Raw genomic sequence first — 16,707 nt, 5'->3', positions numbered from 1 at the left:
AAGTCGATGAATCATAAGACCCACGCATGTTCTATTCGATCATTCAACCCAATCGGCTGGGCGGAGTTAAGTTTTTTGATCCAAAAAAACTCTGCTTTGAGTCTTTGTTTCACAGGATCCATGTCGGGGCGCTGATGGATGACCTCTAGAACCATGAATTTTAACTGTGATATTTGGTGGTTGGATTCTTTCCAATGGCACGCTATGGCTGACTTAAGGTTGCTGAGCCTGATGTTGCTTTTATGTTCCGTGATTCGGATCTTCACTTTACGCTCAGTTTGACTGAGCGTAGACTGATCTGTGGAAACACCTTGATGCATCCAACTAAAGGCTTTCCCATTGAATTAGAGTATTCTGGCAATTGTGATACCATGAATTGTATATACTTAATAAAATGCCCATGTGGCAAGGTATATGTTGGTCAAACTGAGCGTAAAGTGAAGATCCGAATCACGGAACATAAAAGCAACATCAGGCTCAGCAACCTTAAGTCAGCCATAGCGTGCCATTGGAAAGAATCCAACCACCAAATATCACAGTTAAAATTCATGGTTCTAGAGGTCATCCATCAGCGCCCCGACATGGATCCTGTGAAACAAAGACTCAAAGCAGAGTTTTTTTGGATCAAAAAACTTAACTCCGCCCAGCCGATTGGGTTGAATGATCGAATAGAACATGCGTGGGTCTTATGATTCATCGACTTGTGCTCAGACCCTGGTTTCCCCACATAATATGTTAAATAGCCATGAGATTGTGTTTGTTAGTAGCTTTGCCATTTCATTCTGTTATTTTTGTACACTTGTTTTTGATGTAGCCCGTTATGCTTGTACATTGATTCTGTTATGCTTCAGCATTTTTCTTACGCATCGCGTCTACGATGTACCGTTTGTTTTGAAGCTGACACACTCAGTTCACGTGAACGCTGTGTTGCAACGCCATTGGTCGCAACCGCGATCACGTGGCATGTATTTTTCCCTATGAGTACGCAGTTAGTTGGATAGTGCTTAACCGGCAGACATCCATTGAAGCGCCCACGCGCGTTCAAACCCGTAAGTTTTTCTCTAGCGCACAGGCATGCCAGCGTGTTTAAACTTCAGCCTACAACTAATGCGTAGATCCGCACATAAGCACCAAGGTGGAGCCTCCTTCGGCTCGTTTTTGCAGTGTTGAGTTAGACTCGTAATGTTAGACTTGGGCTCAGTGGGGTTCTTATGGCACTACCTTTTCGTTTTCTTTGTTTGTGAAAGGCATAGCGAGGTGCTCATATCGTTGTTTACGCGGCCGGGTGACTAATTTGGTCCTGTTTGTTTTCCTTTATTTAGACCCCTGACGAAGGGTCATGGCTGTTGTTGGACCCGAAATGCATTGGGTATTGTGAAAAGTTGAAAGCTTTGGATTAATTCAACTATGGTTCACACAACATAAGATGTGATTATGTTGGAAAGATATATAAACAGTAAACATTTAATCTACTAACAGAGTCGGAAAAGTTTGAACTGTAAATAAATGTGAATAACTTCATGAGAAAACAGTGTTTTCGTGCTATTTGGAGAGCCCAGTCTAGAGGCTAGTTTTCCTAACCTCAAAATACTTTTCAGTTTTTAAGGCACGTTCAGGCTACGTGCGACGACCAGGGCTCCCACCTGGAAATTTAAAGCAATCTTTGTTGAAAGAACTCACAGAGTGCTCAGGATAACATACATTGGGTGTTAGAAATGTATCATAATAACATGGAAATGACGTGTTAAAGTCATATTTACATAATGTGCACAAATCAATGTCACAGAATAATTTGCGCTTGCCTGAAAGCTGTAACGTGCAGGTTGTTGTGTATGCCACTTGCAAGTATTGATATATTTCATGTTCTCATGTAACGTGATGATTTAGAAATGCTCAGTAAAAGTGTTCATTTATATGTACTTGTAGTGATCAATTCCACACAGGTAGAGGTGAATCAGAGAGGTTTATTCAAGATAGTTACAAGATCACATCGAGATTGGGTCAAGTCCAGATCGAGACCATATCAAGACCCCACCAGGAGCAGCCAGCATGCTGCTCAGCCAAGCCAACTGTGCCCATTTGGCTCCCAACATTCCATGCTATGTCATTACAGCAAGATTCTATTGGCAGGGCAAGAATAACATCAGAGTCAGGATACAACATATCCCCTTTTCTTCTATATATAAATAAAACAACAATGAGAGAGCAAGAAAGAAGAACCAAAAATTAGGAGAAGCTGAGAAAAGTAGAAACAAAACCAAAAATGAGGAAAAGCTGAGAAAAGTAGAAACAAGAAACAATTGAAGAGAAAATCAGAAACAAGAAACCAATGAAAGAACAGAGGAAAACCAAACTATGAACCAAACATAAGAAACAAACATAGGAACCATCCTCCCTTCTACACAGAACAGCAAAGGAAAGAAACAACATGATTAGAGAAGAAAATAAAGAGAAGCATGAACAACTGCCCCAAAACACACCCACTGGCCAGAACAGGAATGCAAGAAGGCAGAAGAGGAAAGAACCAACAAAACTCCAGACTACAGGATGTGGAAAACACAGCAAAAGAAAGCAAGGCAGAAAAACAGAGGAAAGCTCCTCTCACACACGAGACACCAGGAGAAAACATCACAAAAAGAACAGAAATGAAGGAAGAAAATAAGGAAGATGAGGAAAAGTAAAAGGATAATCCTCACCAAAGTCAAACACCATCATCAATACAAAATGAAAAATATAATATAAAGACAACAGTGTAAATTAACAGTAGAAAGTTTAATATAATAAGTACATAACTATATGTGAAGTTTGGGAGGACTATAACTTATAAGTAACCCCTTAAAGATAAGGCTAAGACCCATAGAAACAATAGTCCTTGTAATATTGACATTGTGAGAACTAAGTGAGGTTGAGAGATGTCAACAAACAGATATGGATAGGGACCCATTTAATAATGTGAAAAGGATTAAAACCTTTGCATAACTTCCAGAAGGAAGCCAAAATAAAGTTGCATGAAGTTGAGAGATGTCGACAAACCGATACGAATAGGAACCCATATAATAATGCGAAAAGGACTAAAACCTTCGCATAGCACCCAGAAGGAAGGCACAAATAAAGTTGCTTGAGGTTGAGTAAAGTAAAAAAAACAGGCATGGATAGGGACCCATATAAAGTTGCTTGAGGTTGAGTGATTCCAAATCAATTCGGGGGAGGAAGGGAATTTTGTGATCCATCCAGTTCCCTGGAATTTAATATCAACTAATCAATGGAGGAGGATCACTTGTCCTGCATAACATTGGGTATATGTAAATGGTTCTGTCAAATCCCAATAAAAAACCCTCATGCACGTGTTGAGGGTTGTTTATTGGGATTTGACAGAATTATTTACATATACCCAATGTTATGCAGGACAAGTGATCCTCCTCCATTGATTAGTTGAGGTTGAGTGATGTCAACGAACAGATATGGATAGGAATTCATACAGTAATGCAAAAAGGACTAAAACCCTTGTATAGCCCCAGGAGGAAGCCAGAATAAAATTGAGCACATGTATGAACGTACGATGAACAAATGGGAGAAATACCCACTGCAATTCCCTTGTAGGGAAACTTAAAGCATGCATGAAACAGTGAGAAACCCCCCCAAAAAACAATGGACTCTTGTAAGCGTGGACCATGATAGCATGTACCTACATTCTGTAGCTCACTCCCCCACCATGGACGTGGGCCCCTTGCTCACTTAGCCACTGGATTCAAGATAGCCTGGCTGATGAGGGTTATGAACCCGAAACCGGTCCCAGGAACTTTGTTTCCGGTCCAGGGAAGAAATGGCTTGGCAGCTCGGGCTGGACTGTTCCCATGAGGCACAGGGTCAGACTGATTTGCATATGGCCATGTCTGAACTGGGGTGGTGGAGTGAGCTAAAGAATGATGATGGATTAAACCCAGATCAGTTGACTGGGGGTGAGTGTTTGATTTGCTCAAGCGCTCCGTCCATCATCCCCTTTGGAATCGCTTTGTTCACCCTAAGTTGGCGGGGTATGTCCAGACGTGGGTCCCTTGCTGACTTTGCCACTGGATTCAAGATGGCCTGGCTGATGAGGGTTATGAACCCGGAACCGGTCCCAGGATCCTTTTTTCCAGTCCAGGGAATAAATGGCTTGGTAGTTCAGGCTGGACTGTTTCCATGAGGCACAGGGCCAGACTGATTTGCAAATGGCCATGTCTGAACTGGGGTGGTGGAGTGAGCTAAAGAATGATGATGGATTAAAACCAGATCAGTTGACTGGGGGGGAGCGTTTGATTTGCTCAAGCGCTCCGTCCATCATCCCCTTTGGAAACACACATGAAAGGGCACACTTCTTTACTAGACAGTGTAGATGTCGATGTGTGGTGCTGAAGACAAATACAGTCTTACCCTGACTGTAAGCACAGCACAAAACACGTAGACTCTGGAGAGTTTACGCCCAAGACTAGATGGGGAGCTCATGAAGTAGCATTTCTCCAGACGCACAGGATCAACCGGCAGACCACTGAGGGGACTGATGTAGAGGTCAGTGGTGGGGCCAGGGATGCCAGTTGCCTTAGATTAACATGAGTTGAGCTGTACCTTAATGTTGCTTGAAGTTTGATGAGATGACAGATGCAGGTTCACTTCAGGATTGTCGCCAAAAATTGTTGTGATCAAGTCCACACATGTAGAGGTGGTTCAGAGAGGTTTATTCAAGATAGTTACAAGATCACATCGAGATTGAGTCAAGTCCAGATCAAGACCATATCAAGACCCCACTAGGAGCAGCCAGCATGCTGCTCAGACCAGCCAACTGTGCCCATTTGACTCCCAACATTCCATGTTAGGTCATTACAGCAAGATTCCAAAGGCAGGGCAAGAATAACATTAGAGTCAGGATACGCAGTACTGTTATGAGGCTGTATGCCACATTCTTATGTTGGCTGATTTATGTAGGCCTGTAAACGCATTTTGCCCTGGACGCTCTCTAAAGGGGGTTGAATGTGTTAGTTTAAATTTCATGTGCATGTTGGATTTTGTTCTTTCTCATGCTCTGTTGCAGGTGGTGAATGTATCATTGTTAGTTAGAATAACGCTTTTGTTTTAGCAGTTAGGCTTTGGGAGGGGAAGATACAATGATAGCATGAGAAGTTGATAAAGAGAGACAGAGTTCTTTCTCGCTGGAGAAGGCCTGACAATCAAGGTCATCGTGTCAGGAGCTGGAAATTTCAAGGTGGAGAGAAAATTCACCCATGAGAAGGTGTCCAGAGGGATTAGTCGACCAGGAGACTCCAATGGGCGTGTTTTGTGACTTTGATGTTGGAATCAGGGGCAGTACCCCGAGGGATGAGTAAGAAAAGAGGAGAGACATGAAAAGGAGAAGGAGCATCTTAGAACGAGCTCCGGAGCTTGTGCTACTTGACCCATTCAATTTGAGTGTACTTCTTAGGAAGACTTCACGTGCTGACACCTTTTTCCTGATCTTGCCTGGGAAAATGTTAAGTAGGGATTCCACTTTAAAGATAGTGTAGGGATAGACTAATGCTTTTTACTTACAAGCCGCAGATGAATTCTGACCGCGTTCTGGGTTCTTGAGTTAGTAATTTTGTTTATGCTACATTGAGTTAACTTCGTTCATGGGTTTGCATTTGTATTAGTTTCAATGTATCTGTACAACCTCATCTTGAGGTGCTTGTATGTCCAATTATTTTTGGATTTGTAATAAATAGACAAGAACGTAGAACTGGAATCGGTGATTCTTTGGCGTTATGAGTCATTGGACCGGTAAATTGCTGCATACATTTTTGTGAGATGTCTCTTCCCTCTACACTGCCAATCAGGAACCAATGATCCATCCACTAGAGAGTGTTCCAGAAGTACATTGTAGTGTGGAACCTCACCCCTAACAAGTTCTAGGATCCAGGAGGTGGAGGACACAACTGCAACTCTACAAAGGGACAACAAGACCTTCAAGGACCAAGTGAAAGACCTCCAAACAACCACTGCACACCTTAAAGCAGAGGTCTTCAAACTTTTTGATGCCAAGACCCCCTTATAAAACCTTTTTAGGGGTAAGGACCCCCTTCCGACAAAAGTTTACAGAAACTGGTACTCCTCATCAACATCTTTTGACAACCATAAATGCGCCTGTTAGACCTCATCACATCCATCTATCATTAATCCACCCACACTTTCACACATCCATCCATTCTTTCATCCTTCTATCCATCCATCCATCCTTCATCCATCCACCCTTTCATCTTTCCATCCATACATCCATCCTTTACCCATCTACCCTTCCATCCATCCACCCATCATTCATCCACCCACCTTTTCACACATCCATCCATCATTCATCCATGCAACCTTTTATCCATCCATACATCCATCCACCCTTTCATCCTCCCATCCATACATCCTTCATCCATCCACCCTTTCATCCATACATCCACCCACCCTTTCATTCATCCATCCACCCACCCATCATTCATCCCCCCACCTTTTCATACATCCATCCATGCATCATTCATCCATGCAGCCTTTTATCCATCCATCCATCCTCCATCCGTCCACCCTTTCATCCTTCCATCCATCCACCCTTTCATCCATCCATCCTTCATCCGTCCACCCTATCATCCTTACAACCATACATCTATCCTTCATCCATCTATCCTGCACCCATCCACACTTTCATCCTTACATCCATACATCCATCCTTCATCCACCCTTTCACCCTTACATCCATCCATCCACCCTTACATCCATCCACCCATCATTCATCCACCCATCATTCATCCACCCACCTTTTCACACATCCATCCATCATTCATCCATGCAACCTTTTATCCATCCATACATCCATCCACCCTTTCATCCTCCCATCCATACATCCATACATCTATCCATCATACGTGGAGAAGTGTGGCTCAGGGGTTAGAGGCGGCAGACCCGGAAGCTGTGATCGGCCCTGGACCAGGGTTCAATTCCCCGCCCGACGGGGGTTGGGCTCAATAATTCCACGGACTCGATAATTCTCGCTCCGGTGCCTACTCGACTCACGGGTTCACACTCTGCGACTCTGGACAATAGCTTGCTTAATCTCCACAACGGCCCCTCGCGGCGGGATGCCTGGCTTTCACCTTGTGGATACCCTGCCGGGGTATCTCACAGGGGAATACCAGGACGGGTTCCCTAAGCAAGCGCATAGATGCCTGCGATGTGGGCGATTTGCGCTATATAAATACATGTACATTTACATCCATCCACTCACCCACCCTTTCATCCATCCATCCATCCATCCACCCATCATTCATCCCCCAACCTTTTCACACATACATCATCCATGCATCATTCATCCATGCAACCTTTTATCCATCCATTCATCCACCCTTTCATCCATTCATCCACCCATCCATCCATCCTTCATCCGTCCATCCTTTCATCCTTACATCCATCCATCTATCCTTCATCCATCTATCCCTCATCCATCCACCCTTTCATCCTTCCATTCATCCATCCTTTATCCGTCCACCCTTTCATCCATCCATCCGCCCATCATTTGTCCCCCCACCTTTTCACACATCCATCATTCATCCATGCAACCTTGTCTCCATCCATACATCCATCCACCCTTCCATCCGTCCATCCATCCTTCATCAGTCCACCCTTTCATCCTTCCACCCTTTCACCCATTCATCCACCCTTTCACCCATTCATCCACCCTTTCTTCCATTCATCCACCCTTTCATCCATCCATTCATCCTTCATCCATCCACCCTTTCATCCATCCATTCACCCGTCATTCATCCACGCATCTTTTCACACATCCATCCATACATCCTTCATCCATCTACCCTTCCATCCTTTCATCCTTTCATCCATCCATCCATCATTCATCCACCCACCTTTTCACACATCCATCCATCCTTCATCCTTATATCCATCCATCCACCCATCATTCATTCACACACCTTTTCTGTGCCTCTCTCATGGGGGGGGGGGGGAGGGGTAGTATCTCTCTGCATCTTCCTTCTTTCCCGATCATGGGAGGGCATCTCTGTGCCTCCCTGCTGGGGGCGGGGGACGTCACGGGACCCACAGCTCCAGGCGCGCAATATCCATTAACCTCAAAGGGCTACACTACAGCCTGCTCATCCATCCCCCTCCGCCCTCCCCCCCACTTCCCCTCTTCCCCCAGCTGAAACAGCTTCAGGGACACACACACACACAGCCACACCCAGTACTTGAAAGGTCTTTAAAAGACCTTTTAACTTGTTAATGAGGCGTTGATGTTTTTCACACCTCGGTGTGAAAAAGGCCTCCGCCGTTAGCACCCTCGATCAGCCCAAGCCAGGAACTGCACTCTGACAGAATCTGCGACCCTCTTACAAGGACACCACGACCCCCCTGGGGGTCGCGCCCCACAGATTGAAGACCTCTGCCTTAAAGCAAGACTTGAAGACTCTGAGGGTAAATCACAACATAACAATATACGTATTTTGGGGGTCCGGGAGAGAGCAGACTTGTTTGTTTAGGATCTTATTGTTAAACATCTCCAGCGAAGAGGCCTCTCAAAGTTCTTTTCAGTAGAGAGAGCACACAGAGTCCCGGGACGCAGGCCCCGGCCTGGCACGCCACCCAGTCCTATCATTGCTCATCTCTTTAAATTCAAGAACCATGATGTGGTGTTACAGTCGGCCCGCGTTGCCCCACCAGTCCAATGTGAAAACGCCCCAATAATCTTTTTTAGGACTTCACCCTGAAAGTGCAAAAACAAAGACGCAACTTCCTGGCGGTAAAAGAAGTACTGAGAGAAAAGGGAATGAAATACTCCTTGCTTTTTCCAGCACAACTGTGATGAGGGAAGACCTGTTTTTTTGACTCTCCAGAGGAGGGCTGGGCCTGGCTGGAAGGATGGCAGACAGCGGGAGGCTGCCCAGCAAAGACGCATCGAGGGAAGCAAAACAGAGAAACACGGCCCTGTCAGGGAACAGTACAGGGCACCAAAGCAGCGGGCCACCCCCAACAGACCACCATTCAGTTGGTGGTAGTAACTGTGACTTGAGCTTACTAGTTTAGGAATATTTCCTCCGGATGCATTGTTAACTAATAGACTTCTTGGACCTGGTGAAAGAGGCGAGGTCGGGGGATAAGAAAACTATTATGGGATGGAGAAATGGGTTTGTGTAGGTATGTAGCCCCTAACAGGTTTCTTGATCGGGGAGGGATGACAGGCACTCTGCTAAGTTGGGGGAGGTAGGCAGTTGTGGGTCCTTCAGGCAGGGATGCGGGTTGAAGGGTTTGTTTATGTGGTATGAGGATACAGAGTTTTTTTTTTCACCTACAAGGTTTGCATACTATAACATCCAAGTTGTGTTGGATTACACCACCATCACACACTGCTACCACCTTCCACCTAACGCATGGGACTTATTCTTAAATAGAATCGGTGCCTTCGCCCCTAACAGGTATGGAACTTCCCAATCCACTATCCATAAGAAACTCAACTTACAACCCACACTCCTCATGCCTAATACGAAAATCCCTGAGACTTGTCTAATCTCATGGAATGTGAATGGTTTGGGAGATAAAATCGAGCGCGTTATAGTCCTTCAATTCCCGAAGAGACACTCCCCGGATGTAGTCCTCCTTCAAGAGACCCATCTCCTATGAAACACATGCAGAGCACTAGACCGATGGGGCTATAAAATGATGGCCCACTCTGGGTTCACCTAAGGATCTAGAGGGGTGGGCATACTCCTCAAGAAACAACTCCCATTTATAGTAGAAAAAACCTGGGTGGACACGGGGGCAGATACGCAGCACTCACAGGCGATGTGAAGGGGAAACAATTAACATATAATCTCGCTCTATGTCCCACTGGCACACCACAACTCCACTCTTCCGGACTTGGGGGCACTTGGGCTGGAACTACCAGCGGGTCGCCTCCCTACAGGCGGAGATTTTATTATGACACTGAAGGATACAATAGACCAAATGCCAACGAGAAAGGCACATGAGACAGTCACGACTGGTGAAATTTATTTGAGCCATGGGTCTGACTGACATTTGGAAAATGGAGAATGTCTAACCCAGTTACTCAAGAGATCACTCATCATTCGGGCGTGCATGGTAGCCTCTCATGAATTGACCTCCTGGTTCCACTTCTATCCCAGCTTCTATCCCAGCTTTAGGGATGTGAAACACTTACCCCCCACATGCATCATTGTTTCATTTTGCACTTCCTAATTTGCGATTTTTAGGGAATCGCAAATTAGGAAATGCAAAATGGGATGCATGTACATTTTTGCAAAATATTTGAGAATCGGTAAAAATCGCAATTTTTACCGATTCTCAAATATTATGCGAATTCCAAAGTGCGAATTCGCACTTCCCATTGTTTCCTATGGGCAGGCCCATAGGGATCAATGGGAAGGCTTTAACAAATTGCGATTTTCATTTTGAAAATCGCAATTTGTTAATGCATTTCATGGGTGCAGGGGGGGTCCAAAGGACCCCCCCTCCACCCCTGAAATGTATTTTTCGCATCATGTTACACACACACATGTCCTAAGGACATGTGTGTCCGTAACATGACTGCTTAAAAAAAGCATTTTTAAGCATTTTTACACCATTTTCCAAATTTACCGAGTGGTTCAACCACTCGGTAAATTTAACCCCCTAACTGCGAATTCGCAATTTGAAAAATATTCATGCATTGCTTTTAAGAAATCGCATATTTGCGATTTCTTAAAAGCAAATACAATTTTAGAAATCGCAAAAATGATGCAAATTCTAAAATGAATGATGCATTCCAAAAAGCTATTTTGGAATCGCAAACGGACGATTTTAAGGAATCGCACCGTTTGCGATTCCAAAATACTTTGATGCATGTGGGGGCACGACCCGGGGAATCTCAGATCACTCCCCCATCTGGGCATGGTATAAAATTGGCAAACAGCGAACTAGCAATACAATAACTATTAAACCCTACTACATAAAAATTCCGGAAATTAGGGAAGATGGAAAAAAAACACAGACCTCAACTTTAAAGAAAATGAACAATCAGTGACTTCACCAGAAACTCTCTAGGAAGCGTATCACGGTTGGACACAGGAGAGATAAAATAGAAGTGTTGAGAGACTGGAGCGTAGCATTTCAGACATTGAAGTGGAATGGATATGCCAAAATGAAGAGGAGACAAGGCACTTGTTAGGCCTTAAACAACAGGAGTACGGATATCTGTCGACTGAGACAGCTAATGCTATGATCAGGATGACACAGCACCAAATTTATGAACCAGGGGATAGAGCGGGGAAACTTCTTGCCTGGCTCGACAGGTGAGAAAAAGCCATCAGTAGGTGGCCACCATCCAACTGTCGAATGGTGTGAGGATCACTGACCCTCAGGAAATAGCTGACACATTTGCGACCTACTATGAAGGAGTTTACACCTCAAAGATTACATGCACCACACAAGATGCACTGGATCTCCTTAAAGAATGACCCCTCCCTAAACTTACACCGGAAGATCTCCAGTCCTTGCATAGAGATCTGACGTGTGGGGAGGTACAGCTGGCAATCATGGCACTGAGATCAGGGAAGGTCCAATGGGTCCCAACTGAGTTGTATAAAAAAACCACCTCCCACATAGTGCCCCACCTACTGAACATGTACGAAGAATGCAGGGACACTGGTATTCTATCCAGAGACCAGCGCCTTGCGATGATAGTTGTAATTCATAAAGAGGGTAAACTAGCTGACCAGTGTGGTTCATATCATCCCATCTCCCTGCTAAATGCTGATACAAAAATCCTTGCCAAACAGATAGCTCTCCGTCTTCTCCCTCTTATCATTAAGTAAGTACACCCGGATCAATCCGGGTTTTTGCCGGGCCAAAATACAGCTCTTAATCTAAGACGCCTACATGGCGTTCTAGGACGTGCCAACTGAATCCAGGAGGACGCAGCGGTCCTGTCCATGGACGCTCACATGGCGTTTGATACAATCAAGTGGCCTTATCTATTTGCAGTCCTTGAGCACCTACGTGTAGGACCTTAATTTTTTACTTGGCTTTGCCTCCTATACACTGCCCCCCTTGCACAGGTTGTGGTGTCGCAAACCTTCCCGCTCACCGGGGAACTAGACAGGGCTGCTCCCTCTCACCATTGTTGTTTGCACTGGCACTGGAACCATTGGTCGTTTAGATCCGGGGTGACCCACTGATCCATGGCCTCCTCTTGACAGAAGATTGGGAGGACATAATATCCTTATACGCAGATGGAATTCTCATATATGTAGTGGCACCTAAGTCCCCCATCTCCAGAATACTGAATATCTCCGCCAGAGATATTCTGGCTATACAATAAACTAGTCAAAGTCAGTGGTCTTCATTCTATGTGGTCCGCCGCCTTGAATACCAAAGGAGTGTGAGGCGCAGGTAGTAATGAAAGGATTCCGTTATTTAGGAATCTTTGTCACAGTGAATCAAGACTTATTCAAAACAAAAAACCTCCTACCCCCCTTGCATTGACTTAAGGGAGATGTGCAGCACTGCCGATCCCTGCTGCTTTCCCTACTAGGTAGGGCGGCATTTTTTAAAATGATGGCGCTGCCACGTTTTCTGTATATCCTACAGAATTCCCCCTTCCCAGTGCCAGATAGCTACTTCAGAGATGTACTGAGTGAGGTCAGGGCCCTGTTGTGGGATGGAGCTGCCCCCAGAATTGCCCTCAATACATTTGCTTTGGGTTGGTTTGATAGTGGAATCGCCATCCAGACATACTACAGTACAGTGCAAATAACAGTCATTAACCAGTGGGGCCACCAACCAATGCCAGAGCAGGCATACAGTATGGGCAGACTAAGACTACAACCAAGGGGGAACCTGCATGCGCTATACACTCCAAAAAGAGTACATTGCCTGGTGGGGCCTACGGCACTGACAGTACGAGTCTGGCACTATACACGCCTGCAGTTGGGATGGAAAGACAAGATCACACTTGCTACACCCCTATGGGACTCTGACATACTAGGGGAAGAAACAGGGATTCGACAAGTAGTGGGAGCTGTTCACTCTGCAGCAGGAATACGACCCTTTACAGAGCACGTATAATTCGGCTCCCTCTGAGACATTCCGATATCTACAACTCCGCCACGCCTTGAGCGCAGTAATACCCAGGGAAGAAGTACTGTCAGAATCTTAACCCTTTGGGAATAGACTACTTGAGGAACACATAACTCAGAAAGTGATCTCACTTACATATGAGAATTTGGTAAATAACACCCTCGATATCCTAACAGAGTTATGGAGGAAATGGGAAGGAGAGATTATAGACATGCTGGGGAACAATTGGCCCGAGGCACTTTCTTTCCCTAGAGAAGTTGCAATTCGATCTCGTTTTCTTCTCATACAGCTTAAAGTACTTCATAGGAGATACATCTCATGCACTACATTGGTAAAGATGGGCAGGCTTCCAATTCCTCTCTGTACGAGAAAGTGCAGCCAGGAGAGAATGTTTTTCCATGTAATTTGGGCCGGTCCCAAAATTCAGTTACTGGACTATCATAAGAAAATGCCTAAGTGGGCTGTATGGCATTGAGTTACCAATGTCTGCTAAGCTGTGCCTGCTTAATGTGTGGAAGGCAACTGTTATGTTGTGTAATACTGGTATGTTGCTTTAACTATGTTCATTCTACATTCCACTCAGAGTGTTCCTTCTAGTTGTATTCCAATGTGTTCAGTTACTCCTGACTGCTAACCTGTCTGGCTGTGTACCTGCTCTGCTATTATATTAAATCCACTTTCTACTTAATTGATGTGTGGTTCATCAATTTAACAACTGGCAACGATCGGGATGATTTTTTTTTTACATTTCTGAGAAGCCTGTGTACCGCTTTTTATTGAAATTCTGACCTTCTTAGTGGACGACGTGGAGCAGAGACGACGTTACTACATTTAAACAGCGCGCTGAGGACAGTAATCGTCTTAGCGCAAGGAATCCTGGTGAGCGACGCTTTATTTTTACTAAGACTTTATTTTTAATCATACTTTGCATATATTGCATGCGCTTGGACAGCTGCGCTCGAGCGCTCACCGTTGCTGATTCAAAACGCACATCGAATGCGCGTGTCCTCAAGCCTGGAAGTTCTTTCTGGAAGTCGCGCTGCTTGTTTGTAACGTCATACGTTCGCTGAGAACGTGGCGCATCACATGATGCGTGGCAGCCATTTTGGATTGGGCAGGCCTACTCGTTATGAATAAAAAAAAAACGGAAGACGTTTTTTTTGTTTAATTTGCCGATTTCGACACCCACAAGTCGGATTTACAGCGCGGTCACAGGTAATCTCTCTTTAACGCTTGGAACTATGCTACTTATCTGATTTTAGACATTTTGAAGAATCTCTACATTTTCAACCTATTGGTGGTGAAGACTGGACAGTGTAAAAAAGGAACGTGTGTTATTACTCACTGAACAATTCCACCATAAACAGCTGTATACCTTACTGATAACTTACTTCAGCAAGCATCAATTATTTTTATTAACTCATTTTTTTTTTAACATCAACATGAGTCAACAAACATTTTCCTTAAGTAACCATCAGGAATTCTGGTGCAAAGGTTCTGAACCAACGTTGAAATGGCTAGAGTGGAAAGACTATTTTCTTAATTATATTGACACTGTGGATTCCGATGGTAAAATGTCTGCTGATCAAAAGAAGCGTATTCTTTTACACTCTTTGGGTCCAAAAGGGCTCAAATGTTATAACCAAATGAACAAGCCCATTGTAGGGGGAGGGGATAGTAATGTTTTCACAGTAGCTCTATCCAATTTAGACAAATATTTCTCCCCGAAGGTATGTATGGGCATTACGCGTTACAAATTTTACCAAAGAAAACAGTCTAAAAATGAATCTGTGGATGACTATGTTGGAGAATTAAGAAAAATGGGCGATGATTGCGCTTTTGGGGGTTTACTGGAAGATTTAATTCGAGACCAGGTTGTAATGCACGCTAATAATCCTGCAATTCAGGAACGTCTTTGGATGAATGGTGATGCTTGTTTAGAAGACATCCTAGCTTTAGTTCGTAAAGCTGAGTCATCTAGTAGATGTGCAAGTGCTCTAAAATCAGAAAGTGTCAGCAAAGATGTAGTGGCTAAAATAGATGCAAGTTCAAAAAGAAGCAGTAATTTTAAACAAAAAAATGAAACATGGGCAAAGCCTAAGTATAGTAATGAACCTCCCAAATGTTATAGGTGTGGTAGTTTAGAACATTTGGCGTTTGCCAAGTCGTGTCCTGCAAAAAAGAGTAAATGTGGTGCTTGTGGACTGTATGGTCACTACACCAAAGCATGTAGAAGAAGGACAAAGACTGTCAAGTGCATTCAAGAGGACCTTGCCTCTGATGAAAACACTTCTAGTGATGAGGACCAAGCATCAGATTGTGCTGTAGTTTTGAAGAAGAAACTACTCCTCAACATTAGGGATGGCTGTTTACTTGTTGATAACAAACCTGAATGTTGGATACATATAGGAGGTGTGCGCATCAAGGTTTATGCTGATTCTGGTTCGCCTTATACGATTATAAACGAAGATATATGGCGTAACACATTTGTTGACAGAGTTGGTCCAAAACTGTCTCCTCCAGATATTGACCCTGAAGGTTATAATGGTGGGAAGATTGATATTGTTGGTTTTCGTTGGCTGAAATTTGAGTTCAAGAACCGTAGATCATATGGCAAGTTGTATGTATCAAAAAAAGGTCCATCGGTTTTAGGGTGGAAAGACCAAGGGGATTTACATATTATTCTTGACCCAAACTCTGTGGAAAAAGTTTTAGTGATGGATGAGGGTACCAAAACTGGTGAGGAACTGTTGAAAAGATTTCCTGCAGTTTTTTCAAAGACAATTGGCAAATTAAAAGATTTTGAACACAAAATAATTTTGAAGGATTCTGCTGTACCTAAGATCCACAAAGTTAGAAGTGTGCCAATCGCCTTAAGAAAAGACGTAGCTACGGAACTTGAGAGATTGGTCTCATCTAACATAATTGAACCGATCGAGGCGTCTGCTTGGGTTTCTCCTTTGGTGGTCGTGAAACGATCCAATGGTAAATTAAGATTATGTGTGGACCTTCGCCATTTAAATGATAATATAGTGGTAGATCAATTCCCTCTGCCAAAGATTAATGAGATGTTAGCTTTGCTTGACGGGGCTAAATGGTTCACTACAATAGATTTATCATCTGCGTACCATCAGATCCCTTTGTTTAGAGACAGCAGAAAATACACTGCTTTCATAACCCCACAAGGATGTTACCAATTTAAAAGGATGCCTTTTGGTTTGGCTTCGGCCGCAGCTGTTTTCCAGCGTTTAATGCACAGGTTGTTTTCCACAGTTAAGAACACAAAGTTTTTTCAAGATGATATTCTCATTTTTGGAAAGGAAAAGGCAGATCATGACAACACTTTAAATGAAGTTTTAAGCATCCTGAATGACAAAGGTTTAACAGTTGAATACACCAAATGTACTTTTGCTAGTGATCATGTTACTTACCTAGGCCATGTTATAGATTGTGATGGGATTAAACCAAAACCCAACTTAGTTGATGCTATCAGATGTGCTCCTTCCCCCAAAGGAAAAGATGATGTCAGATCCTTTATTGGTTTAGCCGAATTTTGTTCAAAGTACATTCCAAACT

The sequence above is a fragment of the Lissotriton vulgaris genome, chromosome 1_2, assembly GCF_964263255.1.
Source record: "Lissotriton vulgaris chromosome 1_2, aLisVul1.2, whole genome shotgun sequence".
NCBI lineage: Eukaryota > Metazoa > Chordata > Amphibia > Caudata > Salamandridae > Lissotriton > Lissotriton vulgaris.
The sequence above is the reverse complement of the archived record's forward strand: the minus strand, read 5'-3'. Positions refer to the sequence as shown.